This window comes from Nannospalax galili, unplaced genomic scaffold (assembly GCF_000622305.1).
Source record: "Nannospalax galili isolate Female #2095 unplaced genomic scaffold, S.galili_v1.0 scaffold227, whole genome shotgun sequence".
Lineage (NCBI taxonomy): Eukaryota > Metazoa > Chordata > Mammalia > Rodentia > Spalacidae > Nannospalax > Nannospalax galili.
The window spans coordinates 10856874-10877881 of record NW_008360303.1 but is presented as its reverse complement, the minus strand read 5'-3'; the positions used below and the strand labels follow the sequence as shown (position 1 = coordinate 10877881).

The 21008-nt window shown below is 42.4% G+C and overlaps 1 protein-coding gene across 1 annotated transcript in view; it reads right to left on the bottom strand.

Moving 5' to 3' along the window:
* Positions 1-21008, bottom strand: part of Nmnat2 (nicotinamide nucleotide adenylyltransferase 2) — a 197886-nt gene that overhangs the window by 151032 nt on the left and 25846 nt on the right. The gene's annotated exons all lie outside the window — the stretch shown is intronic.

Sequence of the window (21008 nt, the reverse complement as noted above, 5' to 3'; positions counted from 1 at the left end):
AAAAATTTTTTTTAAAGGAATGTGAAGGCCTCCCAATGTAGAGGCACATGTCTATAATCCCAGCACTTAAGAAGTAAAGAAGATCAGGAGTTCAAGTTACACAGTAAGTCTGATGCCACTCTGGGAGGGCAACATGAGACCCTGTTTCAAAAAATAAAAATAAAAAAGTAGGACCTGAATGTAAGGTGTTCTGAACTCTGCTGGGTCTTCTGGTAGCTGGAAGATGAGGAGAGAGGCCACTGCTATGCTTCTTGGATTGCTTCTCTCCTTTGCAAGAAGCATGTTAAAGGTGAGCTCTGCCTGTATTCAGGAGAAAGTAAGAGACAGCCTCAGAGAGACACCTGAAACAAGTAGGAAGTTTCTGACAGAAAGGCAACCCAGCAAGGAACTGAGCCACTGGGCATCGGTTAGTGGAAAAAGCATCAAGAGTGAACGGTATCACCCCAGAGGGATGCATTCACAGAGCGATGAGCACACAAGACGTCACAGCACAGCAAGGAAGGGAAGCACGACAAAGGAGAGGACAGCAGAGCCAGGGGAGGCCAACCCAGGGGAAAGTGAGGTATCGAGCCAGAGCTAGGCAGAGAGAGACCAACGAGCCTCAGCCTTCAATGACAAATGATTAGCTGTCATCTGTGTGGGGCCACCTGTACAGAACAGCAGATGGAACCCCAGGTCCTTCCCATTCCTCTAAATAAAATAGATTCTCATTTACATGAAATTAATTTCAGACCTACCACAAAATTGCTTGGTTTATTGCCTTCTCTACTGCTGCAAACAAAGAAACAAATAAAATGTCCTCGCTCTTTCATTTGATGGTAGATCATATCCAAGGGGGTTTTGCAAAAATTTGGCTCTGATGTCATGTGGCCAGCTCAGCCTGGAAACTGGGACAGGTGAAATGTCCATATGGGAAGGACCAGCTCGCTCAAGAAGTCATGCAATCCAGGCCCAGAAGCCCCAACTCCTGAAGCAGGCAGACTCACACAGCCATTAGACCAGAGTGCCTGGAATGTGCCAGGTAAACCGAGGTACTATGATGCTCTGTGATGTTCTGTGATGTTCTGTGATGCTCTGTGATGCTCTGCTTTAGGTCCAATAAGAACAGCCCAGTCCACTCCCTCCTACTATGAGGCCCTTCTCTGTTCACCAGTGTGCCCTTCTAGTTGTCATTGCTTTGTCATTTTAAATAGGAAAAAGGTATGACACATTGTCAAAATGTCTGCATCTCTTTAAAAGACTGGCCTTGTCCTGCCTATGCAGCTCAGACTGCCTCAAACTCAGGATCCTCTTTTCTCAGCCTCCAGAGTGCTGGGACTGTAGGCTACCACCATGCCTGGCCAAGAGTACTGACTTCCAAGCCAGGCATGGTGTACCTGTAATCCAAGTTCTTGATCCTGAGTTCCAGTGACTCAGATACCTAAGGTTCTATCTGTGGGGCCTGATTACAAAAGTGGTATTTTACATAGGTCATATGGATAAGCACATTTATGGAGATATGGCATAGTCTGACTTTCATGGGTAGCACCAGCACCAGGTCTCCCTTGGTTCAGTCTGTGAGAATCCCTGCCAGAAAAGTTTCAGAACATCCACAAGGAACAAATGTCCAGAACCAGGATATGTCCTTCTTGAAGGCCTCTGTATCAAATAGTTGAGCTCTACTCTGTACTGACAATGAAGAGGAGCAACTTCCTACAAAGCACTCTGCACCACTTTGCTATACATATTATGACCCAGAAGTTGGGTGTTATTGTCCCAAACTTTATATGAATAAGACTGGAGGAGTTAACTGTTCCCAGGGTCACACAGCTAGGACCCAGGGATCTGTTTTCCTGACCTTGGCTCCAGGCAACCTCACCTGGTCAATTCCAGACCAGGCCATGTACCCCAAAGAGGCTGCTGACCCCCCTGTACCTCCTACGCCATAGAAAACAGCCTTTCTCTCCACACTGTGGAGATCATCTCCCCAAAGTAGGACAGAGTTATAATCAGTCACTCCAAAAGGGGCTGTGATTCACATCTGAGCTTCAGAAAATAGTGTTCATTTAATTTAAAGGGGAGATGAAAGCAAAATAAATGCTTGGGTGCTGACAGATTTCTCCAGATCTTAATTTGCATTCATTTTGTTTTCAGAGCATTTGATTATTTTTATTTTCAAGCTGTGTTATACCACATGCTAGGAAAATAGATTTGCTTAATCTGGATTCTGTGATTTCATTGTTTATCAATGTCGACACCAAGTGGATGATGTAAATACTTAGAGAGGCATCAATCAGCTTTCCATCATCCCTCTAGGAAGCACAGATGAGAATAATCAAACTCTAAACTTTCTGAAGCTGGGACAATCCTCATGGTTGACAGCCATGCTAAATATCATTTCTCCAGATACTGTCATGTAGCCAGACTGACCTTGGCACAAACGCAACTGAAGGACCTCAGTCCCCTCCCTAAAAATAGGGTACGTGCTGATGTTCCCAGTGTGTGTCTAAACTTGCCCTGTATTTAGCTTGAGTGATGACATCCACTGACCCATAAACATTTCAAAAGGGGGAACATTTTAGCCTGGCTTCCACAGAGGCAGAGAATCCAGAACTGCAGGACTGGGCCACAGAGGATGTGTTAGTTACTTCTCTCATTGCTGTGCCCAAATACCTGACAAAAGGAACTTAAGGGAAGGATTATTTTGGCTCACAGTTTTAGGGGATACAGTCTATCATGGCAGGGGAAGGCATGGTAGCCAGAGCATGAGGTGGCTAGTCAAGCTACATTCACAGTCAAGGAGACAGAAAGAGAGAGAAAGAAAGAGAGGAGAGAAAGAGAGGGAGAGAGGGAGAGAGGGAGGGAGGGAGAGAGAGAGAGAGAGAGAGAGAGAGAGAGAGAGAGAGAGGCTGATGCACTTGTCAGGCGTTTTCAATCTGAGTTCCCAGCCCATGGGATGGTGCTGTCCATATTCAGGGTGGGTCTTCTCTTCACACACATGCCCAGAGATACATCTTGTATGTGATTCTAAATCCAGTCAAACTGACAACGAAGAATAAACATCACAGAGGCTGTTTAGAACAATCTTCATAACTTCCTGCCTTATGCTGCCTCTCACTTATCCTTCATGAAGCTCCACCACACTATGACTGCACAACCTTCCTAATCAAAATTCTTCACCATTAGCTGCCAAAACAAAATAACAAAAGTGTCTGCCCAAGTTTCATCTGATAGTCACACCTGCTCCATGATGTGTGACCTGGTTCTGCACCTCCCCGGCCAAGTCTCCTTCCCACCCCTCTGCTCCATACACCTACTCCTCTCACACCAATTCTGGCCTGCACTTTCCCTCCTCTGTGCCTTTGCCTGACTGTTCTCTGTGGCAGTTGGCAGTTCCCCTCCTCTATACCCATATATCAAAGTTCTGCCTGATCTCAAAGACAATTCAAGTGACACTATTCTACAGAACTTTCTCAGATTTCCTCAAATCAGTGTTAATTGTATCTTTGCCCACCTGCTGCTACCCAGTCCTCTGGATGGAGCTGTTCCCTTCTCTGAACTCCTCAACCACCATGTTCTTCCCCATTCCTCTGTTACTTCCTTATACTTCAGTGCTTATTGTTGTTATTATTATTATTACCAAAAGCAGAATCCATACTCTCCTTCTACCTACATTCAGAAAAAAACAGCCACTCAGTATTTGTGAGAAAATGGGCACAGGAACACTCCTCTGTTCTCACCATACTCTGTTCTCTTAATCGATGGCACTATGCTTGATATTTAAAATATAATCAGTATAAACCACTAAAAGCAAAAATTTAGTCTTACACTTTTTTCTTATGCATTTTAAAAAACTTCAATAACATCTAACAGTGAACACCCACTAAATGCTATTAAGATGAAAGATAATAAAACTAAATTCCTTTCTTTCCATAGACCTAGGAAGGCACTAGGAGAGGTTCATAAAGAGAGCTGGGGGTGGGGGCATGTGAGAGCAAGGATGTCAGTTCAATCTGGCTAATACTATTAAGTAGTTTGTATTATTAAGTCAATGGTATAATAAACTGAATATTAATATATTATTTGCTGAGCATCCACTAAGTGCGGCACATTTGTGAGCTAAGTTAGAGAAGAGAAGATAAATACAGCATGGCCCAGCTTTCCACGAGGTCACTTCAAGAATACAGGAGACAGAAGAACCATGTGGAAAAAAAACACCCAAAAAGCTGGGCGTGATAGCTCACATCTGTAAGCCCAGCACTTGGGAGGCTGTGGCAGGAGGATTGCCACGAGTTTCATGCCAGCCTGGGCTACATAGGAAGTTCCAGACTAACCAGGGCTACATGTCCAGGCTCTGCCTCAAGGAAGGAAGAAAGGAAGGAAGGGAGGGAGGGAGAGAGGGAGGGAGGGAAGGAAAAGAAAAGAAAAGACCCTCCAAAGTGCTACAGTAGTCGCTCAAGACTTGAAGTAGTCTCTAACTATGATGAGAAGATGGAAAAAAAAATCAAGTTCACTTAAAAAATTAAGTTGGCTAAATTTAGCCAGAGCTAAATATAAACCAAGTGAAGGATTGCTGACTATAGAAGAGTAGAGCTTGTACGTTATATGTGTGTGTGTGTGTGTGTGTGTGTGTGTGTGTGTGTGTGTATGTGTGTATTAAATGTCCTTTCATACCAAATGATGTGATGGGTGCTTCTACTCTAAAAATAACAAGTTGAGACTATTAAGTGTATCCTCTCAATTAAAAAGAAAAAAAAATTTTTTTGAGACAGGCTCATGTAGCCCAGGCTGATCTCAGACTTGCTATGTAGCTGAGGCTGACCTGGAACTTCTGATCATCCTGGCTCCTAAGTACCAGGATCACAGGCATGCACTATTGTTCCCAGGTTCCAATTCATTTTTGTTTTATTTTACTGTCCCATGAAAGCTAGAGTCTACAGTTCTTTCATGTAGAACTTAATGATCTTGGGGATTTCTCTGTGTGGTGGGTAGAACAGAAACCTTTTTTTCCCCAAGAAATAAGATCTACAAGAGTTTCAGCAGCCCCCTGCATGCAGAGACAGGCTGGCAGTTTCCCCAGGCTTGAGAACCATTTAGGAGCCATAACTCTTATGAGAGGAGTCTCACTACCCAGCTGACTGTCAAAACTGAGGCTGTCCTCATAGGTTTCTCCGTTAGGAATCCCACCAGTTCTCTTTATGGCTCTGACTAGAGCAGCTCATTGGAAGTCTATCTCTCTTCCCAAAGGAAGGAAATACTTCTCAGGAAGGACAACACAACTACATAGGAACAACGGTAAGAATTAACACAGGCTCACTGTCAGAAACCATGTACGCAAAAAGATAACGGACTGCCTTCCTGTGATGTGTTTGGTTTGGTTTGGTTTGGTTTGGTCTGGTTTGGGTTTGGGTGGTGCTGGGGATTGAACTTGGGGCTTTGGAGATAGGGTTTTGCTCTGTTACCCAGTCTGGTCTTGTACTTGTGTGTTCAAGTGATCCACTGTTTTCAGCCTCTCAAATAGCTAGAATTACAAGTAAGTACTACCATGCACATGCTTGGAGTACCATTCTTAAGAATATTTTATTCATTATTTTTATTTTATGTGTATGAGTGTATTGCCTGCATGTATATAAGTATACCCTGGGAGTATAATTCTTTTTTAAAAAATATTTTATTATTTTTATTTTTTTTAATGTGTATGAGTGTATTGCCTGCATGTGTGAGTGCACCTGTGTCATACAATTCTGAGAAGGTCAGAAGAGAGTGTCTGATTCTTGTAGCCACCATGTGGGTGCTGGGAATTGAGCCCAGGTCCTCTGCAAGAGCAGTCAGTGCTCTTAACCGCTGAGACATCTCTCCAGCCACCTAGGGAGTACAAGGGAGGGAGGGAGGGAGGGAGGAAAGGAAGGAAGGAAGGAAGGAAGGAAGGAAGGAAGGAAGGAAGGAAGGAAGGAAGGAAGGAAGGGAAGGAAGGAAATAATGCTTAACTCAGATTCTAAAACAGAAGTAACTTCAAGAGCTAGGAAGAAGATTGGAAAGATGGCTCAGCAGTTAAGAGACTGCTCTTACAGAGGACCCGGGTTCAGTTCCCAGCACTTACATGGCAGCTAACAACCATCTGTAACTCCAGTTCCAGGGGATCTGACACCCTTATCTGACCTCCACTAGCATTGCATGCACGTGATATACTTATATACTGTAGGAAGAAGATTCACACACATTAAATTTCTTTTAAAAATGAGGAAGAAACAGACTTTCTCAGACAAAAACAGAGAACTCATTACCAACAGATCTACTCCACAAAAAATACTTTTTAAAGATTTGATTTTATTGCTTTTAATCATGTGTGTGTTTGTGTGTGGTTATGTTCAGGGTACAGGGGTCCATAATGTACACTGCATGCTCCTGGAGCTGGAGTTACAGGAGAATGTGAACTGCCTGACATGGATACTGGGAACTGAACTCAGGTCCTTTGCAAGAGCAGTATATGCTCTTAACCACTGAGCCATCTCTCCAGCCCCATGCTCCTCAGAAAACAGTAAAGGAAATTCTTCAAGCAGAAGAAATATGGGACAAAAACTTGAACAAAGACATGAACAAGAAAAAATATCTTTTTTCTTATTTTTAATTATTCTAAAATAAACCTGTTTAAAAAAATAAAGGATAGTGGTTAGAGAGATGGCTCAGTGGTTAAGAGCACTGGCTGTTCTTGCAGAAGACCCAGGTTCAAGTCCCAGAACCCACATGGTGGCTAACAACTGTCTATAACTCCAGTTCCAGGGGATCCAACACCCTTTTCTGTCCTCTGTGGGCATTGCATGGCACGGGTACACTTACACATATGCAGGCAATACACTCATATATACAATAAAAATAAATAAATTTTTAAAGAAATCTTAAGAAAGGTTAGCAGTGTATTGTATGTTTATAGCATATGTAAAAATGAAATATATAAAAATAGTTGCACAGGGGATAAGGATGATGAATTAGAAATACACTAGTAAAAAGTGATACATATTTCACTTGAAGCAGTAATATATTAAGGGAGACTCAAATTACTTAAAGTATTATAGGCCCTAGGATAATTACCAATTTAAGTTAAAAGACAATAGAGAAGGCAAAAATAAGTTTATAAAAAAATTCTCAAGCTGAGCATGGTGGGGCTCAACTATAATCCCTTTATTCACAAGGCAGAGCAAAAGGATTAGTAGTAGTTCAAGGGTAGCCTTAACTACACAGAGAGTTTGAGGCCAGCCTGCACTACGTGAGATCCTGTACCCACTCCCTTGCTTTTTTGAGACAGGGTTTCCCTGTAGCCCCCAGCTGACCTGGAATTCCTAAGTAGACCAGGTTGGCTTCAATCTCACAGAGATCTACCTGCCTCTGCCTCCTGAGTGCTATCTTACCATGCATGGTAAGATAGTAAATTTTAATACAATCTTATCAATAATCACTTTAAATGTAAGTTATCTAAGCATATTAAAATCAGTATTATAAAATTGGATTTTTAAATTTTGTTTTATGTGTATGAGTGTATTGCCTGCATGCATGTAGTACACAATGTTGTGTAATGCCCAAAAGAAGGTCAAAAGAGGGCATTGGACCCCCTGGAACTAGAGTTACAGATGGTTGTTAGCTGCTATGTGGGTGCTGGGATTTGAACCCGGGTCCTCTGCAAGAGCAGCCAGTGTTCTTAACCTCTGGGCCATCTCTCCAGGCCCATGGATTTTTTTTTAGAAGCATCCACTTCTATACTATCTTCAAGGATCTCAATTTATTTTATTTAAATTTTACTATTATCAACATGGGGGGTGTCAAAAGTGTGTGTATGTGAGTGCAGTTGCATGAGTGCCACAGCACATGTGAGGATTGGAGGACAGACAGCTTTCAGAAGCTGGTTCTCTCCTTCCATGGGAGTTCCAGGGACTGGACTCAGGTGGTTAGTCGTATATGGCAAGTGCTTGTAATCCCTGAGCCCTCTTACCAGCTTAATAACCTTATGGGGTTTGGTTTGGGGTTTGGTTTGGGGTTGGGTTTGGGGTTGGGTTGTGTTGGGTTGTCTTTTTGAGACAAGGTCTCCCTGTAGCCCCAGCTAGCCTGGAACTCACTATGTAAACTAGGCTGATCTGGAACTCACAGAGATCTGCCTGCCTCTGCCTCCCAAGTGCTGGGATTAAAGGCATGAGCCACCATGCCCCGTATAACCTTACTTTTAAAGCAAAGACAGGGGGCTGGAGAGGTGGCTCAGAGGTTAAGGTCACTGAGTGCTTTTGCAGAGGACCCAGGTTCAGTTCCTAGCACCCTCATCGCACCTAAAAGCAATCCATGACTCCAGTTCCAGAGGATCCAATATCCTCTTCTGACCTTCTGTCAGGACCTGCATGACACAAATGCAGTTACATACATGCAGGCTATATACTCATACACATAAAATTTTTTAAAAATTTAAAGTAGGGGCTAGAGAGACGGCTCAGCAGTTAAGAATACTGGTTGTTCTTGCAGAAGACCCGGGTTCGAGTTCCAGCACCCATGTGGCAGCTAACAACCATCTGTAACTCCAGCCCCAGGGGATCCAACAACCACTTCTGACCTCCGCAGGCATTGCATGACACGTGTGCCTACATGCAGGCAATACATGCATACACATAAAATTTTTTTTTTAATTTAAAGACATAGCTAGGTTAACAGTGAATGGATGGAAAAAGATACACATGGGAGCACTAACAAAAGAAAGCTGAAAAAGCTGTGCTCAGTTTAAACAAAGTAGACTTCAGTCCAAGGGCTATAATCAGGAATGAGGAAAGAGAGTATGTAATGATAAAGGAGTCAACTAGAAGACATAACAATCTCAGATGTGTAGGCACCTAACAACAGGGCTTCAAAAACAGATGTCTGTCCTTGATTTGTATCAGCAGTGACCTACACTCTGGAGTTTGGACACAGACTCTACAGCCTTAAGTGTTCTCAAATAGTAACAAGAGATATATTCACCGCATAGTCACAGTAATTCAAGGGATTACTGGAAGAATAAACAGTCTACCCCTTTTACGGTTATTTTAAATTTTATTTCCTAATCCAGCCAGACCATTGGAAAGCTGTGCCTGTTAACTGTGCTACTGCAGTGTCTCATAGAACTGTTTTCTTATTTGTACTGTGATGTTCTGCCAGAGATAGGAACCGAGAAAAGTTCTAAGAAACACCCATATGACTCCCTATTGGTTCAACACAGGGTTACTGCTGGGAAAGGTGTCAACAGATCACACAATGTTTTCTTCATAAGGGCCTGTGAGAAAGTTTTCGCTCAGGTTCCAAAACCAGGAAAATGTTGGTTTCTGATGGTCATAATTTTCCCTTGCTTTTGGCAACTGAGAAGCTCAGACCGAAGACATTAGTTCATGGAAATTGTGCAGTGTGTTTTTTCATACTGAATTCTTGAATTCATTTTAATTTCCCATCCTGTTCTTTTAATTCCAATTTTCCTATTAGTTTATTTATTCCTTTGAGCTTTTACCATATTTTTTTTCTCTTAAAAGCAATTTTAATGAGGTATAATTTGCACAGAATAAACTGAACCCATCTTCAGTACATAGTTTGGTAAGTTTTGACAAATATCACCATGTGGATTTTGTTAGCCATCTAAAATCAATTGGCAAAACATAAAAGTAAATATGAATATCATAAGGCAGTCTGCAGTATCATAGAAAGATAAGTAGATTACTATGGGAGTATATGAGAGGATATAAATTCTGACTGGTCAGGTAGGAGGCTCAGAAAACATCTTGAGGTAAAAGCTTCATTTAAAAAATAACATCAAGGGCTAGAGAGATAGCTCAGCAATTAAGAGCACTGGCTGGTCTTCCAGAGGACCTGGGTTCAGTTCCCAGCACTCACATGGCAGCTAACAACTGTCCATAACTCCAGTTCCTGGGGATCCAATGCCCTCTTCTTGGCTTCCACAAGCTTTATACAACACAGGTACACTTACATGCAGGAAAAATACTCATACACATAAAACAAAAAATTTAAATAAAAGTGAAAAATAACACCAGGGCTGGAAAGATAGCTCAGTGAGAGCTGCTCTTCAGAGAACTCAGATTCTGTTCCCACATAGTGGCAAACAATCATCCATAATTCCAGTTCCAACACTAGGGAGACAGAAGCAGGCAGATCACTGTAAGATTGAAGCCAGCCTGCTCTACACAGTAAGTTCCAAGCCAGCTGGGGCTACATAGTAAGACTTTGTCTCAAAAAGTAGAAATAAAAAATAAAAATCTCACTGAGCCTGGTGGCACACGTCTTTAATCTCAGCATTTGGGAGGACAAAGGCAAGCGGATCTTTGTGCATGCAAAGCCAGCCTGGTCTACATAGTGAGTTCCAGGCCAGCCAGGGCTACACGGTGAGTCTCAAAAGTTAAATAATAAATAAAGAAATAGCTCAACGCATACCATGTGGTGGTACGTGTCTATATTCCAGCACTCAGGAAGTGGAGGCAAGAGAATGGAAGTTCAAGGTCATCCTCAGCTATAGAGAGTCTGAGGCTAGCCTGGGTTATGTGAGACTTTGTCTCAAAAAAACATTTACAACAATATAATAATTTTAATAGTTGTAATGATGATCTCACCTTAAATTTTATTTTATTTTTTAAAGACAGGGTCTCACTATGTAGCCTTAGTTGGCCTTTAACTCACAGAAATGCGTCTGTCTCTACCTCCTAAGTGCTGGGATTAAAATTGTGCATCACCATGCCAAGCACTCCTTAAAATTTAAAGACAGAAATTCAACTGATTAAAGTGTCTGAAAAGGTAATTTGGAAAAAGAAACCTTATGAATAAAACTATGAAATAGGAAATAGAGGCAGAGTCTGTAACAAGAGACAGGAAGTATGTAAGTCTCCTGTCATGCATACATGAGTCCTCAAGGCCAAAATGGGTTTTCTGACATTACTGTGTGGGCAACAGGGAGCCAGTGCTGGCTTCTAGCAGAAAAGGATGTGATCTGTGCTTTAGGAAGATTCTTCTGGAGCAATGTGAGGACTGGCTGAGATGTTGGGGCAGGAGGTAGAGAAGTAAGCAGATAGCCTTCTTTACTGGTCCAGGAGCAATGTGATGACGTGAACGCTGGACGTGGTAGCACTCACCTTTAATCCTAGCACTCAGGAAGTAGAAGCAGGAAGATCTCTGTGAGATCAAGGCCAACCTGGTCTACATAGTGAATTCCAGGCTGTTTGGGGCCCTCTTAAAAAGAGAGAGAAAGAGAGAGAGAGAGAGAGAGAGAGAGAGAGAGAGAGAGAGAGAACCAAGCACTGTGAGAATGGGGAAGAGATGAAATATGACGCACAGTAGCAGGAAATCTCTAGAAAGGGTCAGACAATGGCTGTAAGGACACCTGAGAGACAGAATGATGATAAATGTGGCCAGGAAAATGAACATCACTGATCGTCTGCTCTGGGTGGAAGACAGACAAAGAAAGCACAAGTTACCAAGCAAAACCTTTTACTTAGCCAGGAAAGGAATAATTCAATTTGGACTGGTCATGGTAGTCATTTCCTTCCTAGCTAGCCAGAGTCAACAGCATATTTAATAGGTATTATTGTACTGAAATAAAAAACAAGTAAGAGGCTGGGCATGGTGTGTAGCCTTTAATGCCAGTACTCAGAAGGCAGAAGCTGGTGGATCTCTGGGAGTTTAAAGCCAGCCTGGTCCACACAACCAGTTCCTGGACAGCCAGGGCTATATAATAAGATACTACCTCAAAAATAAAAATAAAGAAGTAAATAGAAGAGGTGGGCATGATGGCACCTGTGATCTCAGCTTTCAGGAGATCGAAACAGTACAGCCTGGGCTATCTAGCAAGACCCTGTCCTCAAGTAATCAATTTAAAAATGGTAGCTAGTACTTAAAATAACAATTGTGTCAAGTATTGGCCTAAACACTAAATTCCAATCATCTGGGAGCTGTTACATACCCATTGAACGTGAAAAATTGAGATGAAGAAAATCAGTGTTGCCCCAGATCACATAGCTGGCAAACAGCCAGAAATGAGATCCAAACCAGGCTCTTAGTCCAGGGTCTGCTATTCTGATCTAATGCAGACTACCCTGGACCTGATAATGAGTTCTCAACTCATCTTTGAGCAGAGTGTGTCTTGATGCCTCCAGGAGGGAGGCATTCATATCCTCGGCTGAGGGGAGTCGCTGAAGGTGACTGTCTATGGTATTATTATCTGGTGCCCTACCACACACTCAGTATGACTGAGCAGAGTGCTAGGCCAGATGCTCTGTGTACACTGTGACTGAGACCATTGCAGAATGCAGAATAGCTGCTGTGAAATAGAAATCAGTACCCTTGTATGTGCTTACATGTGTTTGTGTACTTCGGAAATGTGAACAATGACAATCGCTAAGTATAGATGAAGTATGGCCTAAAATCCACAGACACCAGAAATTCCTGAAAAAATAGTCACCAGCTATCCAAAAATGCATCCATGAACGATAAGCTTGGGAGAAGCTGGGTGCAGGTCTGGGAGAGATCAAGAAGATTCAATCTACAGACACACTGGACTTGAATGATTTCTGTAAGGACAGGAGTCCTGGCACCCTCACAAAACCAAAGCCTTGCATGTAAACAGACAGAGCATGGGTATTTTTTTTTGCCAGAAAAGCCTCCTCAGTGATGCTGCAGGCGTTGTCTGTCCTCCCTTCATCGCCTCACATCTGAGATTCGACCACCCGTACATTTAGGCAACAGATGGAGACTATCTGAATGTGTGTACATAGTTGGAATCAACAAATGTTGAAGTCTGCACACGGCATCCACTTGAAATCTGCACCAACTCTCTAAGATATTGGAATGAGTCCTTATGTGACAATGTGTGACTCTCAATTTTCATTTCTGTCTCAGGCTTTCAGCCAGGGTCTGAGGTAACAAGCAAGACACAATGTCCTTAGAAACACCTAGCATGTATTCAGAGAACCACACACAAGCGAAATCAGTGCATATGAGATCATCTGATAAGAGCCCCCCATCCCAGGTCCTGAGTGTACAGGAGGCCACTAAGTCACATGTCTGGGAAACTGGAGAAGGGCATAAAACTGAGACCTGATGCCCATTGAAAAGACTCCTAGGAATTTTTTTTTTTTTTGAAACAAGGTTTCCCTGTAGCCCCAGTTGACCTGGAAAGCCTCAGTATGTAGACCAGGATGGCCTTGAACGCACAAAGATCCACCTGCCTCTGCCTGTGCTGGGATTAAAGGTGTGGGCCACCATGCCCTGCCTGAAATTAAATTTTTTGTGTGTTCACTTTTGTTTACTTATTTACCTCTAACATTGTGTCACTTAAAGAACCACCTTTCAAGAAAAATTTCAATGTAGAGAACTTACCTAGCATGAAAAAACCTTGGGTTTAAATTCCAGCAACACCCACACACATGCTCACCCCCCCCACCCCCCCATACACAATTGCACCCACTTTGAGATGATCAAGGCAGTATGCAAAGGGATCACAGGATCAGGTACTGTTCATGGAAGAAAGGAGATAACATACGTCTAAATATAACGGAAGGCTTACCAAACATCCCTCAGGAAAGAGAATTATCTCTTGTGAAAATTCTTATGGAACTGGAGGCTGGTGAGATTGGCTCACTGGGTAAAGACTCCTACCACTGTTGAACACCTATTTCCTCTGAGGAAAAAAACTTGATTTTGGAGGGAAGCAGGATTTAAAAAAAAAAAAACAAAACTATTATAAAGGAAGGTAAACAACAGGATGTCTAAAAGGAGGTAAACAGGATGTTCTAAAGGGAGGCAAACAACAGGATGTTTTGAGGGGAGGTGAAGCATTCCATCCAGCAGGAAAGCTCATTAAGCCCAAGGTATAAACAGCTCAATAGCTTCAGGAAGTCCCTGAAATTGACCAGGTTCACTATGCCCTTCCCCAAATATATATGCCTTAAGATTTCTGAGAGATACTCTCAAAAACCTGAACTTCCTGGAAGAGGCTCAGACCTGTCAAACCACCTAATAGAAGCAGAGACCAGCTGGGCTGGCTGGAAGAGGCTCAAACCACCTGAGCTACCTGGAAAGGACATTCTCCAACTGTTGAGATCCCTGCAGGTTGTCCGGTGAGCTTCCTGTTTTCATGAGCTGTCACCCATGCTGAAGTGGGCTTTGGTGATGCCGCTGTCTGTGAGTCATTCCTGATCCTGTAAGTAACCCTAATAAAGCTCATTGGTTCACCAAGTTGGACTTTGCTGGTATCCTTACTTTGGTCTGTCATGGGTTCCCTATCTGGGGTGGGTACACATTTGTCATATAACAGCCATCGAGCAGGAGGATCTGAGTTTGAGCCCCAGAACCCACATGGCAAGAAAATAACCAATGCCCACGTAGATTCATTTGACTTCCATATGTGTACCATGGCACATGCATACATGTACAAATGCACACATACACATACAATAAATGTAAAAGAAAATTTGAATCCTTATAAAATCCTATATTTTCAGGTGCTCTTTCAATTATGAAACATACCACTTGGCAGACATTGTATTAATCACAAACACCTCTCTGTGCTAGCGAAGAACCTGCACACCAACAGCCCTGATAGTCTTAGCTTCCCTTAAGATTCGGAAGCCAGACCTCCACTGTCTACACCTCCTTCAGCATTATCTTCCAAGTTCCTAAAGAACAGCTCACTGAGCTCCAAACACTTTGCTACCCCAAAACTCAAAAACTTCCACAGTCCTTCAGTACAAATATGATCAAGTCTGATGCTGCAATATCCCACTCTCTGGTGCCAATTTCTGTTCTGGTTCGCTTTTAATTGCTGTGATTAAAAAAAAAAAAACAAAACCTCTTGACTAAATCCAACTTGGGGAGGAGAAGGTTTATTTTAGCTTACAGTCTTTCCTTAAGGGAAGCCCAGGAGAACTCAAGCAGGAACCATTGGAAGTAGAAGCTGAACTACAGGCCATGGAGGAATGCTGCTTTATTTATTTATTTATTTATTTATTTATTTATTTATTTATTTTGGTCTTTTTGAGACAGGGTCTCCCTGTAGCCCCAGCTGTCCTGGAACTCACTATGTAGACCAGGATGGCCTTGAACTCACAGAGATCCACCTGCCTTGGCCCCCTGAGTGCTGGGATTAAAGGCGTGCGGCACCACGCCTGGCCCTTTATTTTTATTTTATTTTACGTGTCTGAGTTCCTTTCCCCAGCCCGCATGTAAATGCACCCATGTCATGCAATGCCCACAGAGGACAGAAGAGGGAGTCAAATTCCCTGGAACTGGAGTTACATGGTTGTTAGCTGCAATGTGGGTGCTGGGATTCAAACCTGGGTCTTTTGTGAGAGCAGCCAGTGCTCTTACCCACTGAGCCTACTTTCTTATACAACATAGGACCACCTACCCAGAGGTGGCACCACCCACAAGTGGGCTGGCCCTCCCACATCACTCAATGGTTTTAAAAATGCCTTTTAGACATTAGTATTCCAATAAAAGCAATTCCCCAACTGAGGCTCCCTCTTCCCAGGTGTGTGACATTGACAACTGAAGCTGTCTAACACACTGCCTCCCTAGCATGTATAAAGCCCTGAGTTCTTTTCCCTGGCACTAAAAAAGTAAGGACAGTATTTATAGATTAATAATATATTACTTCACAGTTTATAATTTTCTAAATCTATACAAATAGTTGTGTTCATAAAATAGATTTTTAAAAATATAACCTGTATGCCCCAAAAGTTTATATGTGGAAAAGTGATAGAAAAATCCCTGTTTTGGTATCTCATTGAGAAAATACGGAATAACTTGATTTAGAATATGTAATTCATTTGTTTTCTTGGTCAATTCCTGAGGAATATGTAATAGACACATAAAACTAGTTAAATCTAGTTAAATAATAAGAGAATTTTTAAAAGATTATGTCACTTTGGGTACTTGGCAGTCAACAGCCCCTACATGCATATACTTAGATTATGTAACAGAACAAAGCTGGATCCCTCAAATCCACAGTTCTTCATTTGCCTTACTATAAACTCTAAAATCCAACAACCTTAGCATTCACTTGCTTCCACAGTTTGTGAAACAGCTTGGCATGCTTCCAAGATTATCTCTTAGTCTAAACTTTATACATTAAACACTCAGATTAAAAAAAAATTCCAGCCAGTGTTTCAGTGCCAACCCCAGATGCAGGGCTTCTGTTCTTTGGCTCATGGTAGTCTCCCATCTCAAACTCACTTGGCTGCTGTTTCATGTCTCAAGGAGAAGCAAGCCTCTCTTTCATAATTCTAACTCTGAAATGCCACTGGCACACCACTGAAGACCTTCCTGTTCAGGTGGGAATCAGGGAAGTAGGTTCTCATCAGGGGAAGTCTTAAGACACTGGTGAATGGATGCTTAGATGACACCAAAATAGTATACCTAACCCTAACTCAAAAGTTGCTATGTGCCAGGTGGTCTTCTAATCACTTTACAGAAATTATTTAATTTGATCTTCACAAGAACTCCATGAAGTAGGTATAATAGAGGAAGCTATGACCCAGGTGAAGCAACTCTCCCTAGGTCACTCAGCTATAAGCACAAAGCTGAGAAACTGTGGTCACAGGCCATATGTTTTCCTCCCTTAGTGAAGACTAGTAGAAACATGGGCAGCTGTGAGCAGGCTGGTAAGCAGGATGTGGAGGCGTACAGGTTTAGTTGACCTGGCTTGGAGGAAGCTTAAGCAGGCAGAGGGACCCATGTGAGGACATGGAAGGGGGACACTCTAGGGTTTTCCTCTCACCCTGGGCCAGTGTCAAAATCCTAAAGCAATATACCCTGTCCGAATACAGTAGGAGGTTCATTCATTCTTAGTACTTATCCCTTCTTAATAATAATAACAAAAACATGTCACATCTTCACTGTTTACTAGGTATACTTTGAAGAGTATCCAATTTACTTACTGTAGTATCTGAACTGAACTTTGCACATGATCAATAAAACTCTATTAAACAAATGTCCATAAACCATTAATACTCTAATAAAGCAGACACATGTCAAAGATACTCTAGGAGATGTTTATCCAGCCTTCTAAAATTAATTCTCCATTTTAACTTCTTTGTGTTTGTTTTTAAGTTGGCCATGTCCCACAACTAGCAGAAAATGTAAGAAAAGAGACTTCATTGCTGTTTTAACATAGTATTTCTCGCATCTTAGAACAATGCCTAGCATGTAGAAATAACGGAGTAGATACTCATGAAGTAAATACTTGAAAAAGAATCTGCTTTGAGACTGTTCACCAGGCCTTTGCAGGCAGCCTTCCTTCATAGCAATCCAGTATGAGTTAGAAACTCTACACTGTTTTATTACCTTCATGCCTTGAAGCACTCATGCTAAGAAGCACAAAGAAAAGAAAGGGCTTTGCTGGACATTTCTGGAGACCGGAGGGAGATGGAAGAAGATTAAGCACAGCTGTTCCTTTCTCCCTAAAACTCTACTGGGTCTCTGGCCTCAGCAACCTGCCTTATCTGCCAGCTGGCCATCCCTCCACCCCCTCATACTGCCACCCTCCTGCACCGCAGGTCACGATCCCACAATTCTCCATCATTCCTCTTGTAGGTCTATATCCCTCTTGTTATTCTGCAGTGTAGAGTCCTCAGTTTGCCTCCTCCTGCTATCCTTTTTAAAAAAATATTTTGTTATTTTTATTTTATGTGTATGAGTGTATTGCCTGTAGGTATGTAAGTGTACCTGTGTCCTGCCATGCCCGAGGAGATCAGAAGAGGGCATCAGATCTCCTAGAACTGGAGCTACCCATAGTTGTTAGCTTCTATGTGGGTGCTGGGAACTGAACCCGGGTCCTTTGCAAGAACAGCCAGTGCTCTTAACCACTAAGCATCTTGCCAACCCCTCAAAGGACATACTTCTTGGTAGACATTCCTGGCTCCTTAGAAGGAAGCATGGGAATTAAAAATAAATTTTTCTCTCTTTTAGATATCTTTCTTTTCCTGTCACATACAGAAATCTGAATTTGAATCCAAGTTTTTAACCATTTGTAGTGCATGATCTCACATAATTACCTACCACCTGAGTCTCTTCATCTTACAACATGGAGCTTTTTTGAGAATTAAATGGAACGGGCAAAGCATCCAATATAGAATAAGCATTAAGGAAGACATTAGTTTTTGCTTTGTCCTACAAGTAAACTCCTGAAGGTCTAAAAGGAACAGTGAACTAAGAAAACTTGAAGTACCACAGAATGGTGCAATAGAAACACATCACTGCTGAGAACACTGCAGTACCTAGGGCTTCCAGTGTCAGTCACCCCAGGCAGTTCCTGTGGACAATAGTGAGCGGGTGGAAGGGGGATGTTGTTTATGACTCAGAAGCTACTGAGTAAAGGGAATTGTATATCCTTCACTGTTAAAACAGTTACAAGAAAATACTAAAAATACAGTATAAGGGAAAGGGGGCTGGTGGGACAAGTCTGGGACTCTAGTTCTTCAAAGGCAGAGACAGGAAGATGGAGTGTTCAAGGTAGCCTGGGTTACATAGGAAGTTCCAGACCAGCCTAAGTAACAGAAGGGGAGGAGAGGGAAGGAAACTAGAAAGTATCATCCATGGCAGCAGTCAGCCTTGGAAACAGACACATACACATCTCAATGACCAGAAGGAATGTGGTTTATTGTTCACAATAAGGAAATGTCACAAACCAAGGTCACTGTCACACCCTAATCCTGTCACCAGCCCTCAGCCCTCAGTTTCCTCATTATAAGCAGGTGAGCCTTTGAAGGCATCTCACTCAGCCCCACCACATTTCTTAATGGTGAGTTGTGCCTGCCATCACTGCACATTATTATCCCCAGCCTGCTAAAACATAATTACCTCAAAAATACCGATCAATTGATTCTATACAAACTATACTTAAAACCCTAATTGAAGAGCCTTGACTGCCATTTAAAAGGTTGTGATTCCAGTGAGCACTTACACATTCAAAAGTAGGATCTACAAGATTGCTTAGCAGGTGAGGGTGTCTGCTGCCAAACCCGATGATCTGAATTGCAATCCCAAGACCCACATGGAAGAAGGCAAGAACTGACTCCTACAAATTGTCCTCTGACCTCCACATGCAAACTGTGGCACTCACGGACCCACAGGCATATACACATAATAAATAAAGAATAAATGAATGCAATAAAAAAATTTTAATATATAAAATAACCTAGGAATGCCTACCCAGATAAACAAAGTCATTACATCATAAAGAAACGTAAAAAGCGTTTGGACATTTGTCTAAAACAGAAGAAAAAACTACTCTCCCAGGCAAGAACTGACCCTCTAACTAATGATGTGAGGGCAAAATTCAACCGTAATGTTGTAGACATCTAGAATATTTTGAAGGTCAGTTTAGGCCAGTGCATAACACTTTTTTTAACCTTTTATGAAGTCAGTTTTGAAAAATTACCTTGATGGTTCTGATAGTTCCTAAACCTGAAATCATTTGCTATGTGACATTGAGTTTTAGGTAAAACTTGGGCCTAAGAATTGATACAAATCTGACCTGGAAAGCTTGAAGGATGTATCAGAGACTTGACCTGAAGAGTGCCCTTCCACGAGTGGAACCCCAAAGCACTCAAGAGAAACACTGCTTCTCTCCTAGGACTTGGACTCTGCCCATCTGCTTCTACAGCTCTCCTAGCTTCTGATCCCTGTGCCTCTTCCGCACACTCGGTTATTCTGCAGGGATGACCTTTCTCCCTATTTTGCTGAGGGAACCGAAGCTCTCCATGCCCTCTCCACCATATCCATCCATCTTGCTGCACATGAGTCCACTGCCTCTGCTTTCTGTTCTATAGACTGGATGCATGGCCAGTCTTAGGTAAGACCGACTCACATCATCCACTCTGCTCTGATGCAACTCCTCTGACCTACTCGAGCATTCTTCCAAGATCTCCCCGCCTTCTGCTATTAGATTTTTCCATATCTATTGAATGATTCTTGTCAGCATCCAAACTTGTCATTTCTCCTGTCTTGAAAAAATAATAAATGAACAAACAAAAAAGACTTTCTTTTAACACATGACCCGGCCCTGCCTCACTGAACAGCACTCCTCAACAGAGTGTGTCAAGTATGCTGTCTCCAATTATGCTCCTCTTGCCGTCTTACATTCCTGCCAATCCAGCTTCTGTCCCCACTAGCAAGTCTGCTTTCCAAAGACATCCATGGCTCCACTTTGAGATTCCAGTGGCCAGTTCTCTGTGCTCACCTTAGCTGATGGCTGAGCAACATCTGATGTAGTCGATTGCCCCTCCACACACTCATTCACTTCCCTTAGCTTCCACATCACAATCTCCTGATTTTCCTCTACCTCTGGGGCTGTTGTTTTGTAGTCAGCTCTGCTGTGCCTTCCCCATTTCCCCACATGCCCTGGGAGTTCATCCTTGACCCCTTCCCCATATGAACTGATTCCCTTGGTCTATTCAGCCAGCCTCAAGGCTTTACATACCAACAGTATGCTGACAGCTCCCAATTTTTAAATTTTTGGCTCAAGTTCCTAAATGCTTAATATTGCCTCTCAAATGTCTAACCATCCTCTCAGAAATAGCATGTCCTGGGGCTGGAGAGATGGCTCAGTGGTTAAGAACACTGACTGTTCTTACAGAAGACCGGGGTTCAAATCCCAGTACCCACATGACAGCTAACAACTGTCAGTAACTCCAGTTCCAGGGGATCTGACAACCTTCTTCTGTCTGTCCTCCAAAGGCATTGCACGACACGGGTGCACTTACCTACACACAAGCAATACACACACACACACACACACACACACACACAAAAAAAAATAATAATAATAATAAATAAAATATTTTAAAAATAGCATGTCCAAGACTGACCTCAGTACACATCAGTAAACAGAAATTCCATTCTTCTAAGGGCTCAGACCAAAATCTTTGGCTTATCTTTATTTTTTTCCTCAAATTCACTAATCACATTGAACGTCTTACAAAACATATCTAGAATCTTATCACTTCTCCCCCCACCAATGTAGTCCA